We start from the raw sequence: 15,635 nt of genomic DNA on the forward strand, positions 1-15,635 counted from the left end.
GGCAGCTGCAGCTGGGAACTTCCATATGCTGCAGCTGTGGCCATAAAAAAAAAAAAATTTTTTTTAACCTGCTTTTCATTGGAACATCACTCTTTTGGGGGGTCCACTGTATTTCATCAGTTTATATAAGATTTCATTCATTTATAACAAGTACAAATGACAACAGGTTTGGGTATAACACAAAGGTGGTTACCACCAATTTCACTTTGGGGAGGGGAGTTAGGACATTTCACTAGAAACTTGCCCTCCAACCAGGAGATTCCAAGATGCCAAAGGCATTATAAGGTATATAATTCAGCTGCTATGTAGAATTAGTGATATGTTTTTTGTTTATTTATTTATTTTTTCTTTTCGCCTTTTCTAGGGTCATTTCCTCAGCATAAGGAGGTTCCCAAGCTAGGGGCCTAATTGGAGCTGTAGCCACTGGCCTACACCACAGCCACAGCAACGCCAGATCCGAGCCACGTCTGCTACATACACCACAGCTCACGGCTGTGGTTTCTGTCACTTGCAACCAAAGAAGCTCTGACCAACACAGTCTCAGTCCTCAACTCATATTCTATACACCCTACAATTAATAAAAGGTAGAGACCATTTTAAAAAACATTTCAGGAGTTCCCGACTAGGAACCATGAGGTTGCGGGTTCGGTCCCTGCCCTTGCTCAGTGGGTTAACGATCCGGCGTTGCCGGGAGCTGTGGTGTAGGTTGCAGACGTGGCTCGGATCCTGCGTTGCTGTGGCTCTGGCGTAGGCTGTTGGCTCTGGCGTAGGCTGGTGGCTACGGCTCCGATTCGACCCCTAGCCTGGGAACCTCAATATGCCACGGGAGCGGCCCAAGAAATAGCAAAAAAAAAAAAAAGACAAAAAAAAAAAAAAAACCAAAAACATTTCACTGGAGTTCCCATCGTGGCGCAGTGGTTAACAAACCCGACTGGGAACCATGAGGTTGTGGGTTCGATCCTTGGCCTTGCTCAGTGGGTTAAGGATCTGACGTTGCCGTGAGCTGTGGTGTAGGTCGCAGACGCGGCTCGGATCTGGCATTTGCTGTGGCGTAGGCAGGCGGCTACAGCTCTGACTGGACCCCTAGCCTGGGAACCTCCTGAGGCCGTGGGAAGCGGCCCTAGAAATGGCAAAAAGCCAAAAAAAGAAAGAAAAAAGAAATCTGTCTCTTTTCTTCTCTTTTGCTGCCAGGGCTGATGTCAACATGGAAGGAAAGAAGAGAGGGACACTTTGGCCATGCTTTCATTACTTATCAGAAGGCTCGTTAGGGTTTGGTCCTTGGAAGACCCTGTTGGTGGTAGGGGAGTAGCAGGTTGCCTCTATCTTTCAGACTAATTATAGATACATGTGTTGGGTGGCTGGCATCACTCTTTGGACTCTTAATTCATTGAGTGTGTTGTGGAATCTGCCAAGGGAAACCGAGCATCGTTGTTTTGTTTCTGAGGCTAATATTGGATTGTGTGTTTGAATGTGCTAACTTGAATGTGCTAACAGACATGAAGATGCTTCTTGAAGGTTGTGTAGCATATTGGAAGTAACGTAGGAAGACTCAAACTGTGTTTGAATCTCAGCTCTGTCCTTGTAACCTTGGGCAGCTGGGTAACCTCCAGGCACCTCAGTCTCCTACAAAACAGTGCTATTAACATCTGTCTACTCTGCCTCCTTCACAGGGATGTGGTGAAGATGAAATATGGTCATTTTTGTAAAAGTAGCTTCATAAGTGTTTTCTTCTTTTCTTTTTCTTTTTCTCTTTTTGATGCCACTCTAGGGGCATATGGAAGTTCTCAGGCTAGGAGTTGAATCTGAGCTACGGCTGCTGACATCCACCACAGCCACAGCAACGCCAGATCTGGGCCACATTTGTGGCCTATACCAACAGCTCATGGCAGTGCCACATCCCTGACCCGCCGAATGAGGCCCAGGGACCAAACTCGAGTCCTCATGGATTCTAGTTGGGTTCATTACCGCTGAGCCATGACGAGAACACCCATGAAGTGTTTTGAAGGACTCCATGAAATTTGTCTTATTTTAAGAACAAACGTTAATCAGGCATACTTTCGTATCTACATAAGTAACTTGTGGTCACAATTTTCTTTGCCTTCTAGGCACACGGAAGACAGTGGCTGGATGATGCCCGGTGTCTGGTCTGGCAATGTGTTGTTAATGGACGTGACGCGCATCACTTCCAAGTCAGAGTTTTTAATTGTCAGTGCGAGACCCTCCAGAACTTTCTTTTGCTTTACTATGTCTGGGAATAGGAGAAATGATGGCTTCTCGGAGTTCCTGTTGTGGCGCAGTTGTTAACGAATCTGACTGGGAACCATGAGGTTGCAGGTTCGATCCCTGGCCTTGCTCAGTGGGTTAAGGATCCGGCGTTGCAGTGAGCTGTGGTGTGGGTCGCAGATGTGGCTCGGATCCCGCGTTGCTGTGGCTCTGGCGTAGGCCAGCGGCTACAGCTCCAATTGGACCCCTAGCCTGGGAACCTCCACATGCCACGGGAGCAGCCCTAGAAAAGGCAAAAAGACAAAAAAAAAAAAAAAGAAAGAAAGAAAGAAAGAAATGATGGCTTCTCTGACACCTGGGTACTTGAGTAAGAACAATGTGAAGCAGAGCCTCTAGTCAATTCTCTTTAGACATGAAGCATGAGCAAAAACAAAACTTGGTTCTTCTAAAGACACCAAAAGTTTTTGAGCTTTTTATTACTTCGACAACCTAGCCTATCTTGGAGTTCCTGTCGTGGTTCAGTGGTTAACGAATCCGACTAGGAACCATGAGGTTTCGAGTTCGATCCCTGGCCTTGCTCAGGGGGTCAAAGATCCAGCGTTGACGTGAGCGCTGGTGTAGCCAGGAGGCTACAGCTCTGATTAGACCCCTAGCCTGGGAACCTCCATATGTGGAGGGCATGGCCCTAGAAAAGACAAAAAAAGACAAAAAAAACCCTAGCCTATCTCAACTGAATCCCCATGACTGGCTCGACCAATTTGAACACGGATGTTTTCCTTTACGTTGCTAAAGTTTTATGGCGATGTCTGTGGAGTAAAAGAGGCAGAAGAAATTAAACTTGCCGAGTAATGGTTTTATAACTTCTTTTTTGGCTGCATATGCAGCATGTGGCAGTTCCAGGGCCAGAGATGGAACACATGCCACAGCTGCACCCTAAGCCACAGCAGTGACAATGTCAGATCCTTAACCTGCTGAGCCACCAAGGAGCTGCTACAACACGCTTTCTTTATCCATTCCTTCGTCTGTGTACACTTAGGTTGTTCCCATGCCTTGGCAATTGTGAATAATGCTGCTGTGAACACGGGAGTGCCGATAGCTATATAAGTTAGTGCTTTGGTTCGTTTTGGATATATTCTTAGAAATGGATTTGCTACATCATATGGTAGTTTTATTTTTAATTTTTTGAGGCGCCTCCATACTGTTTTCCGTAGTGGCTATACCAATTTATAACCCCACCTATAGAGCATAAGTGTTCCTTTTCCCCATATCGATACCACCATTTGCTGTCTCTTATTTTCCTCACCCACTTTTTTTTTTTTTTTTTTTTTTTTTGCCCATGATGTGCATCAGCTCGGTGTGGGATCTCAGTTTCCAGATAAGGGATTGAATCTGGGCTGTAGCAGTGAAAGTGGTTAAGTCCTAACCACTAGGCAATCAGAGAACTTCCTAGCTCTTGTGATTTTTTTGTCGTTTGTTTGTTTTGTTTTTTGATGATGGCCAGCCTCACAGGACTGAGGTGATACCTCGTTGTGCCTTTAATTTGCTTTTCCCTAATGACTGGTAATGTGGAGCACATTTTTTTTCATAGATCTTTTGACCTTTATATGTCTTCTTTGGAGATAGGTCTGTTCAAGTACTTTGTTCATTTTTAAATTAGGTTATTTGGGGTTCTTTGCTATTGAGTTGTAGGAGTTATTTAGACTGGAATTATCTTTAGCCCCTCCCCTGGAGCTGGGATAGGGTCAGCCTTGCAGCTCCTGACTGCATGGAGAGGGTGAATATAAAAATAAAATTGAGGGAGTTCCTACTGTGGCTCAGCAGGTTAAGAACCCAACAAGTATCCATGAGGTTGTGGGTTTGATCCCTGGCCTTGCTCAGTGGGTTAAGGATCTGGCATTGCTGTGAGCTGTGGCGTAGGTCACAGGTGCAATCTGGTTCCCTTGTTGCTGTGGTTGTGGTGTAGGCTGGCAGCTGCAGCTCTGATTGGACCCCCTAGCCTGGGAACTTGCATCTGCCGTAGGTGTGGCCTAACAACAAAAAGAAAAAAAAGAATAAAATTGAGGAGTTCCTGCTTTGGCACAGCAGGTTAAAGATCTGGCATTGTCTCTGGGACAGCAGGGGTTCAATCCCCGGGCCTGGTGGTGTGGGTTAAGGATCCAGTGTGGCTGTAGCTGTGGCTTAGGCATGGACAGATGCAGCTCAGATTTGATCCCTGGCCTGGGAACTTCCCTATGTCATGGGTACAGCCAAAAAAAAAAAAAAAAAAAAAGAATAAAATTGAGATTCCTGTGTGATAGGAAGAAAGTGGTAATGGAAACTGGGAGAGAGTCTATTCAGTACTCAGCATTCATGCACCAAGCCCTGGGGGCGGTAACGTGAACGGAACAACCTCACAGGTTGGTGTAGGAGGCAGGCGTCTAATAAGCACGATCCTAATGGTGATGGCCTTGACTTGGGGTCAGAAAACATGTCTTATTTTATTCATTTATTTATTTTAGAAGACGAGCTTTAAAATCCCAGCTTTATCTTCTTTTGGCTGAGTAATTTGAAGCAAGTTTTTTTTTTAAATCATCTACGAAACTCAGTTTTCTTATCTATAAAATGTAGATAATCTTTAAAATGTGTTGTTCTAGTGACATAGAGAAGTTACTCAACAAATAGTACATTCTACTTCTTTCTTTTTTTTTTTTTTTTTTTTTTTTTACAATATACAAAGTGTATGGGAACACAGAAAGGAAGCAAGTTATCTGCCTGTAGCATCAGGCCAGATTGCTGGATCCTAAGTTTGATAGAAAAGTACAGCTTCCCGATGAGGATTGTGGGTATTTGGAATAATACCAGCTTACTTCTGTTAAAAGACTGCGTTTTAACTTTCCTTCATTTAGATAAAAATAGCCAAATTGCTGTGCTGGAGATTCTTAAAGCTCAAAGCAACTTTGATTCTTTCAAGTGCTACTATGATGACCTCATATCGTACCCAGCTCCTCTTGTATGGAAAGGAACAAATATTTGATATCCATTTTCATTGTTTGCCGTGAGTTGGTTTCCTGTTATTTTTTCCTCCTCTGTCTAGAGGAAGAGAGTAAAGGAAGCTTCCTTGTTAACCTACTACTGTAAGGAACATGTTTGAAAAAAAAAAATAAACGCAAAGGGCAAGAGTAGAGTTTCTCATCAAGAGTATTACCAGCAAATGGAGTTCCCCGATGGTCTAGCAGTTGGGTGTTGTCACTGGCTGTGGCATGGGTTTGATTCCTGGCCCAGGAACTGCTGCATGCTGTGGGTGCTGCCAAAAAAAAAAAAAAAAAAAAAAAGATTATTATCAGCATAACTCAACTCTAGTATACTTACAGATAGTTTGTGGAAGCATTGACTGTTGTTCTTTGACTCCATTAAAGTGATGGAAGCACAAAGACCCAGAAGGAGGAGCCTGCAGGGTGCCCAGGCACATCACAGGGAGAGCACGCCCTCAGAGAGGGTCCAGTCTCGAAGGACCCACACCCCCATGTAGCCCACGTTAGACGGTAATTTAACACGGGACAGTCAAATGATGGGGATCACCTCTTTCTGGAACACATGCAGAATTGGGAGAAGCCACTTCTCAGAGAAGAGAAGTTCAAGAAGGCTGTTGTTGTTGTTTATTAGAAGAGGAGGTATCTCAGTCCTGAAACACTGGCAATATTTTAGTATACGAGCTTGCACACGAAGGGCAGATGGGAAACATTCCAGGTAGAGGAACTGGTGCGAGCAAAGGGCAAGTCACAGACACGGGGCGGGGGAAGAGCAAATGGGCAGCCAAGCCAGGTGAGCAGTTTCATTGAGAAAGAAAGTATTCTTATCTCTGCGACTCTTCCAGCACTTAACTGTCCTTTCATTATATAGTATCTGTGTGATTATACACCTTATCTCCTAGAATATGTGAGGGGAGCGTTCTATACAATTGTATGCTCTGATTTCTCTGCATGTTACCTACTCTCCTTAGTAAATAGACAAGCAATACATAAATTATGCAGGGAAGGGGATTGCTTGACTCCTTAGAGGCAAAACAGAAAGAAATTGCTTCACCAAAAAAATTTTTTCATGTTAGGTCAGTATTTTAATAAGTTAGAATGGGAGTTCCCTGGTGGCTCAGGGGGTTAAGGATCCAGCATTTTCACTGCTGTGGCTCTGGTTACTGCTATGGTTTCGGTTTGATCCTTGGCCTGGCAGCTTCCACATGCCATGGGTGTGGCAAAAAAAAAAAAAGTTAGAATGTTTTCCACCTTCTTTCTCTCACACTTAAAAATTCTTTGGGAGGAGTTCCCATTGTGGCGCAGTGGTTAACGAATCGGACTAGGAACCATGAGGTTGCGGGTTGGATTTCTGGCCTTGCTCAGTGGGTTAAGGATCTGGCGTTGCTGTGAGCTGTGGTGTAGGTGGCAGACGCGGCTCGGATCCCGTGTTGCTGTGGCTGTGGTATAGGCCAGCAGCTACAGCTCAGATTAGACCCCTAGCCTGAGAACCCCCATATGCCATGGGAAGCGGCCCTAGAAAAGAGAAAAAAAAAATTATTTGGGAGGAGTTCCCGTTGTGGCACAGCAGAAATGAAACCAACTAGTATCCCTGAGGACATGGGTTCTTTCCCTGACCTCACTCAGTGGGCCAAGGATCCAGCGTTGCCATGAGCTGTGGTGTAGGTTGCAGACATGGCTCAGATCCCATGTTGCTGTGGCTGTGGTGTAGGCTGGCAGCTGTAGCTCTGATTCGACCCCTAGCTTCCATATGCTGTGAGTGTGGCCCTAAAAAGAAAAAAAAAAAAGAACATTCTTTGGGAGTTCCTGCTCTGGTGCAGTGGGATTGGAGGCATCTTGTAAGTGCTGGGTCGCAGATTGGATCCTGCATGGTGGGTTAAAGATCCAGGGTTGCCACAGCTGTGGCCAAAGTGGAAACTGCAGCTCAGAACTGATTCTTGGCTTGGGAACTCCATATGCCAGCAGGGCAGCCAAAAAAGAAGAAATCCTTTATAGGAGTTCCCTGGTGGTGTAGTGGTTAAGATTAGACACTTTCAGTGCTTCAGCTCAGGTTCAGTCCCTGGTCTGGAAACTGAGATCCCATATCAAGATGCTTCATGCCAAAACAAAAAAAAAATTCTTTTTTTCTTTCTCTTCATAGTGGTAGATGGTGTTGATACTAATATTTGATAGTGTTAGAAAAAAATATGAACCAACTGATGCATTACTGGAGTTAGGCAAGAACCAACAATGGGCACCAAAAGCTTTCACTGGATAAAAGTTTTGGGGAATAAGATAGTCACAAAGAATCAAAGTACCCCCAGTACATATCGATTATAAAGGGAAAAGGGAGATCTGGAAGGTACCACCTGATTCGAACTGAGCATCGCCTATCCTGGGACAACTTGATGGTGTGTCAGCCTCCAGAAGCGATGGAGTATGAAGTTCACAACATCCCCTAGAAGGTATTCTTGCCAACAGTGATTCCTACAAATCTGACAGTTGTGGGGGTGAGGGGCATACAAATCCAGACTCTGAGATATTCAGCGGGACACTGGACCACACTCTTTTTAATGGCAATGTCGGGGTTCCTTGGTGGCCTAGGGGTTAAGAATTCAGTGTTGTCATTGTTGTGGTGTAGATTCAATCCCTGCCCTGGGACCTTCCAAAAAAAAAAAAAAAATTGGTGAATTTAATATAATTCACTGAGTTATTTTCTCAACTTTTCTATTTAAGTTTTGGGTTTAAATTCTCCAACTACTATAGTTAGGAAATAATAAGGTATCTTTTTTTCTAATTGTCAAAAATAATACATGCTGGGAGTTCCCATTGTGGCTCAGCAGGTTAAGAACCCAACTAGTATCCATGAGATGCAGGTTGGATCCCTGCCCTCCCTCAGTGGGTTAAGGATCCAGCATTGCTGCCGGCTGCAGTGTAGATCACCCATGTGGCTCTGATCCAGCGTTGGTGTAGGCCAGCAGCTACAGAGCTGATTCGACCCCTAGCCTGGGAACTTCCATTGGCCACAGGTGTGGCCCTAAAAAGAAAACAAAGCAAACCAACCAAACAAAAACGCTTGTTCAAAGAGAAATTTAAAAAAAAAATAAAGAGCATGAAAAATAAATGATTATCTGATTATGGTAGAGATTCTCTTACCCTCTCCTTTTTTAGTCCCTCTGCATCTGGTATTTCTTAGGCACAGAGGCCAACCTTTCTAATTAAGATTCGTGTAGGCAGATGAATAGGAGTGGTTTATATTTCTCAAAGATCCTATCAGTTGGGTTTCAGATCACCCTAGCTCTGGTTTCAGGTCTAATCCTATCTGTTTAGAAGCTACAAACTTTAAAGATAAATACTCGTGTTAGTAAAAATAATTTTATTTTTAAATTTTTAAATTATTATTATTGTTTATGGCTGCACCTACAGCATATGGAAGTTTCCAGGTCAGGGGTCAAATTGGAGCTGCACTGGCAGGCCTGTGCTGCAGCTTGAGGCAATGCCTGATCCTTAACCCACTGAGCAAGGTCAGGGATCGAACCAGCGTCCTCCTAGAAACAACATTCCATCCTTAAACCTGCTGAGTCACAATAAGAACTCCCACAAAGTATTTTAAAAAGCAGAAAAATGCTGAGGTTGATACAAAAATCCCACGAAACTCAAAACAAATTCATCACTATAAAATGCCTAAATGCCTCCACAGCTTTCCAGTTGCAATTAGAAGGAGCTCCACACTGAGATGGTACAGCATCCAGAATTTGACCTCTGCCTTCCTCAGACTTCATCTCCCAACCTCTCCTCTTCTTCTGGCCTCCTATGCTTTGAATCTCCGAAGTGGTCCTAGATTTTGCCCTAGCATGTTCTTGGCCCAGCTTTTCACATGGATAGCTCCTTCTCCTCATCAAAGTCTCAGCTTAGGAGGTCTCGTCGAGGCGCAGGGAAAAGGAATCCGACTAGTAATCATGAGGTGGCAGGTTCGATCCCTGGCCTCCCTCAGTGGGTTAAGGATCTGGTGTTGCCGTGAGCTGTGGTGTAGGTCGTAGAAGCAGCTCTAATCCTGCCTGGCTGTGGCAGTGGTGTAGGCCAGCAGTTGTAGCTCTGATTTGACCCCTAGCGTGGGAACTTCCATATGCCTCGGGTGCGGACCTAAAAAAAATAAAATCTCAGCTCAAATGTCACCTGTTCAGAGCATCAGCCTGTGACCACTCCACCCAAGGCAGCTCCTCTCCACAGCGTCTCCCAACCCTCTCTGTCCCCTGAGCCTGTCTTGTTTCCTCAGGTCGCTCATTACTGTCCGACACGATCTTTTTCATTTTCAGTTTAATCATGGTGTGTCTGCATGTCTTCTCCCAATGAGAGTTATAAACCTCCACAAGGGACCCTGTCCGTCTTTTTTTGTCTTTTTTTGCTTTTTAGAGCCACACCTGGGGCATATGGAAGTTCCCAGGTTAGGGGCTAGGAATGGGAGCTGTAGCTGCCGGCCAGCCAGCAATGCCAGATGCTTAATCCCACTGAGCAAGGCTGATTGAACCCACATCCTCATGGATGCTAGTTGGGTTTGTTACCACTGAGCCACAATGGGAACTCTGACGCTGCCTGTCTTGAGTCCACCGTATGTTCAGGTTGCAGTACATAGAAGATATTGAGTAAAATTTTTTTTTTTTTTTTTTTTTGGTTTTTAGGGCCACGCTTGCAGCATATGGAGGGTCCAAGGCTAGGGGTCAAATCGGAGCTGTAGCCCCTGGTCTACGTCACAGCAACATGGGATCTGAGCTGCATCTGTGACCTATATCACAGCTCACAGCAACGCCGGATCCTTAACCCACTGAGCAAGGCCAGGGATCGAACCCACAACCTCATGGTTCCTAGTCGGATTCGTTTCCGCTGTGCCACATGGGAACTCCTGAATAAATATTTCTTGACTGAATAAATATTCTGTGAGGTATACAACTGGCACATGTGCCATTTAGACCACACCCTAATGTGTGTAGCATCAGCGTCTTAGGAGATGTCCTGAGTTCCCCTTTACAGGCTCCTAAGCTCTCCTAAAGAAATTCCAAATTATATCAGCCAAGCTGCCATGTAGAAGCTCCTGTAATATATAAGAGAACTGTGTCTTATAACCAAGACTGGCAAGTCTGTAGTCTGCTTAGAGTATATTTGTTTCATACCAACCAAATGCAAGTGATATTTCTTTCTGTCTGTCTGTCTGTCTTTTTAGGGAGGCACCCGTAGCATGTGGATGTTCCCACGCTAGGGGTCGAATCAGAGCTGTAGCTGCTGGCCTATACCACAGCCACAGCAACGCCAGATCCAAGCCACGTCTGTGACATACACCATGGCTCACGGCAACACCAGATCATTAACCTACTAAGTGAGGCCAGGGATCGAACCTGCGTCCTCGTCGATACTAGTCAGATTCGTTTCCACTGAGCCGTGACAAGAACTCCTGCAAATGATTTTTCTAAGTGACAATTTACAAGCTTATTATTAGTACTTTTTTTTGGTCTTTTTTTTTGTGTCATTTTTTGTCTTTTTTCAGGGCCACACCCGTGGCATACGGAGGTTCCCAGGTTAGGGCTCTAATGGGAGCTGTGGCTGCCAGCCTACACCACAGCCATGGCAATGCCGGATCGTTAACCCACTGAGTGAGGCCAGGGATCAAACCTGCAACCTCATGGTTCCTAGTCAGATTCGTGAACCACTGAGCCACAACGGGAACTCCTATTCTTATTTTTAAATTTTGTTTATTTTTGCCCATGGCGTTCAGTGGCTTGATGTGGGATCTTAGTTCCCAGACCAGGGATCGAACCTGATTTGCAGTGGTGAGAGCTCCAGGTTCTAACCACTAGACCCCCCAGGAAACTCCCTCTACTCTCTGAAATAAAATCTTCATTATGAAATATAAAAGTGCTGCCAAAAAGTTCATAAAGCATATGTGTACAGTTTAATAATTGTTGTAGGAGTTCCTGTTGTGACTCAGCGGAAATGAATCTAACTAGTATCCATGAGGACGCAGGTTCAATCCCTGGCCTCACTCCGTGAGTTAAGGATCTGGCATTGCTGAGAGTTGTGGTATAGATGGCAGACATTGCTCAGATCTTTGCTGTGGTGGTGGCATAGGCTGGTGGCTACAGCTCCGATTCGATCCCTAGCCTGGGAACCTCCATATGCCAAGGGTGTGGCCCTAAAAATAAAGACAAAAAAAAAATTGTAAGGCTAACAGGCATGAAACCCGCACACAAGTGAAGAAACATATTGCCAGCACCCCAAAGGCATCTCCGCGTCTGTCTTCCCGTGCTTACCCTTTCTTTTCTCCTAGAGGTAACCACTCTCTAGACTTTTACAACAATTCCTTTGCTTTTCTTTGTAGTTTTGCCACTGATTTGTGAATCCCCAAGTGATGTGGTTTAGTTTTGCCTGTTTTTGAACTTTATATAAGTGGAATTGTACACTTTTATGGGGGGGGGCTTCTTTGTTTTGTTGTTTCCATTTCCATTTTTAAGACCCCGGAGGCATATGGAATTCCCAGGCCAGGGATCAGATCTGAGCCTGCAGTCGAGACCTAAGCCACAAAGCTGTGGCAACATTGGATCCTTCAGACACCCTGTGCTGGGCCAGGGATCCAACCTGGGTCCCAACGCTACTAGAAGCCGCTAACACCTTGTTCAGTTTTATGTTTGAAAGATTCACCCTGTTGTTAGGAGTAGCTCTGATTGGTTCATTCACATCCAAAACATTGTGTTGTCCCTAATTTTCTTTTAGGATTTTTTTTTTTTCTATAGCTATACTCTGAACTCTTTCTATGGTAGTTTTTATTTTAAAATTCTGGGTGTTTTTAAAGACAAAAAGCAGTGGTAAAGTATAATAAAACTGTGAAGAACATTATTCTGGAAGTAGGTGACCTGTGTTTAAATCCCACCTCTACAACTTCGCAGAAATCTTGAGTAAATGATCAAAACTTTCTGGGCTTTAGTTTTTCTAAAATGGGGAAAATAATAGTACATTATAAAATTGTTATAAAGAAAAGCAAACGTCCAGAAAGCACAGAGCACACAGATACCCTGAGTAAATGATGGTGACTCCTGGTGTTATTCTTCCCCCTGGTGAAGTTCCAGTTCGGGTGCTGACTTTGACCTTAAATTCTTCCCAAATGATCTTGCTCAACATGTGGCAACTGAGGAGATGGAGCTTTACTCACCAAGTGTCATCATCCTTCCTGGTGACTTCCCCATAAATTCCTCCATGCATCTACCCATGGAAACTGTCCTTTGTGGCCTGGGAGTCTCCCACCTCACGGCTGGGTGGGGAACCCACAGGTGCTTTGGGCCAGGCCCTCGGCAGCTGGGAACTGAGTGGCCCTTGAACAAATACCAATCATTGAATTCATCCACTAAGCAGGTGAGGCAAAGTGAAAATATCCTGATCACCCATCTTTTTTTTTTAATTTTTTTTTTAGCTCTGCCTGTGACATGAGGAAGTTCCCAGGCCAGGGATGGAACCCATGTACCATAGCAGTGACAACACCAGATCCTTTAATAGCTGGGCCACCAGGAAACTCCATAATCCCCCATCTTTTCTTCTCTAAGACCTATTCTTGATAGGCTATTAAGAATATGCTATTCAGGAGTTCCCGGCAGGGCGCAGCAGAAATGAATCTGGAACCATAAGGTTTTGGGGTCGATCCCTGGTCTTGCTCAGTGGGTTAAGGATCTGCTGTTGCTGTGAGCTGTGGTGTAAGTCGAAGACACGGCTCAGATCTGATGTTGCTGTAACTGTGGTGTAGGCTGGCAGCTGTAGTTCTGATTGGACCCCTAGCCTGGGAACCTCCATGTGCTAGGGGTGAGGCTCTAAAAAGCAGAAAAAACAAACAAACAAACAAACAAAGAATATGCTATTTTCACAGTGATTGAGTGATATTCCATCAGTCAACAAATATTTATAGAAAAATTGTGTGACATGACAGGGACGATTTCAGGCAAGTAGGTCACAGCAATGATTTATTAAATGTATCAAGTCTTGTTTTCTTGCCCAGCACATGGCCTGCCTTGGTGAATGGTCCACATGTCCCAACCATCTTGTAAAGACAGTACTACATATTATCCTCCCAAATCTACAGTGGAGAAAAATGAAACTTAGGAGTGTAGTTTCCCTTCTAGCTAATAACTGGCCACATCGAGATTTTTTTATTTTTTATTTTTTTGCTTTTTAGGGCCTCACCAGAGGCATATGGAAGTTCACAGGCTAGGGTTCGAATCAGAGATGCAGCTGCCAGCCTACACCACAGCCACAGCAATATGGGATCTGAGCCGAGACTTTGACCTACACCACAGCTCATGGCAACACTGGATCCTCAACCCACTGAGAGGCCACACTGAACTCACATCCTCTTGGATACTTCTTGGATACTAGTTGGATTTGTTACCGCTACGCCACAATGGGAACTCGCCACACTGAGATTTTGACAGCAAGTTTCCGACACCATGATCTGAGTTCTTAGCTTTCTTGTTTACATATAAAAAAGAAATACAAGAATTTTTTAAAAAAATATTTATTTGCAGGTAAAATCAACAAATTTCTAATCATGGATCCTCTGAAAAGAATATTTACTTTGTTTCTGAGTCATGAGGATTTTGATCAAATAATGTTCATTAGTGGGTAACAGTGGGTAATAGCTGCCAAGAAGGAATATTTGGCTAACTAAAATTTTGCTGCAGTTTCTAATTATGTATCATGATTATATTCAGTATGGCAGCATTTACCATCTAATAAGTTTTATTTTGCTACTCATGTGTTAAGTCTGGATTTTCTTTCTGAACATTTTCAGCTACTACCTAATATGCACAATTAGATAATAATTAAAAGAACACTGTTTTTAGATTTTTCAGTGTTATAAGCATTGTTTAGGAAATTAATCTGAATGGAACACAAGTATTATACAACATTCCAACAGAAATTTAGTTTAGTATTAAGTTGAACCATATTAAATGGCCATTTTGTAGTTTAAAATGATCAGCTATTATTCATTTCATATAACTTATTATTCCATATGCGTGAATGCAGCAGTAGCTGGAGTATAAACTTTGCCAAGACAGGGATTTGGGGGCTTTGTTCATTATTGTGGATGTGTTAAACACTTAGAAAATGGTTGTTGAATGAACAAATTAGGAAAGCAAATAAAACCTGGTAACTAACCTTCCATCCTAATATGTCCTTGAGTTTAGGTTTAAAGTGGGAATAAGTGGGAATAAGAATAATAACATGAAATATGTAGGTTGGTCTCTTGAAATAAGAGTTTCAATACTTAATTTACTTGAGAGAATTGAAAACACCATATATTCACACGAAAACTTGTACATGAATGTTGATAGTGGCATTATGCATAACCAATAAGTAGAAGTAACCCAAATGTCCATCAACTAATGAAGGTTTAAACAAAAGTGGTATATCCATGCAGTGGAATATTATAGAATCATGAAAAGGAATGAAGTACCAGCAGGTAGTACAACATGAATGAAATCTGAAAACATTATGCTAAGTGAAAGAATTCAAACACAAAAAGCCACATATAGTATTGAGTTCATATAAAATGTCCAGAAGGAGCACATCAAGAGAGACAGAAAGTAGATCAGGGTTTAGAGGCAAGAGGAAATGAGGAGTGACTGTTAATAAACACAGGGTTTTATTTTGGGTGATGAAAATGTTCTAGAATTAGACAATGGTTACAGCTGTACAGTCTTGTGAATATATTAAACCTCCCCTGAATTGTACATACACTTTAAAATTAAGGGGGGGGGGAGTTCCTGTCATGGCTCAGTGGTTAATGAACCTGACTAGTATCATGAGGATTTGGGTTCAATCCCTGGCCTCACTCATTGGGTTAGGAAGCCTGCGTTGCTGTGGCTGTGGTGTAGGCTGGCAGTTACAGCTCTGATTCGACCCTTAGCCTGGGAACCTCCATATGCTGAGGGTGCGGTTCTAGAAAAAAGACAAAAATAAATAAATAAAATTAAATTAAGGGTGAATTTTATAGTATGTGAAATATACTTCAATTTTTTTAAAGTGGAAAAAAACCTCTAAATTCTCCTCTTCAGAATGTATCTAAGTATACTATAAAATAATAGACATGTGTTTATAAATCTGAGAGTATCAGGAAATGTTCCCTTGTTTAATTATAAACTGAGTGGAATGTTTGGCGATTTCAGTGAACATTAAGAGGATTAACCTGGCTTCCCCAGTGTTAACAATACCCATTTAAACTGCATCATTCAAAATCTACATAGTCATATTAAAGTAGCTGTAGGATGACTTCCATGAAAAAAAACAGCAATTAGATTGATTACTCATTAAGGCTGTCATCATTTTTAAATACCTTATATTTATATAATGCTTTTATTTCCTTAAGTATTGAGCTGTGTCTTAAGATCT

Source organism: Sus scrofa, chromosome 16, assembly GCF_000003025.6.
Source record: "Sus scrofa isolate TJ Tabasco breed Duroc chromosome 16, Sscrofa11.1, whole genome shotgun sequence".
Lineage (NCBI taxonomy): Eukaryota > Metazoa > Chordata > Mammalia > Artiodactyla > Suidae > Sus > Sus scrofa.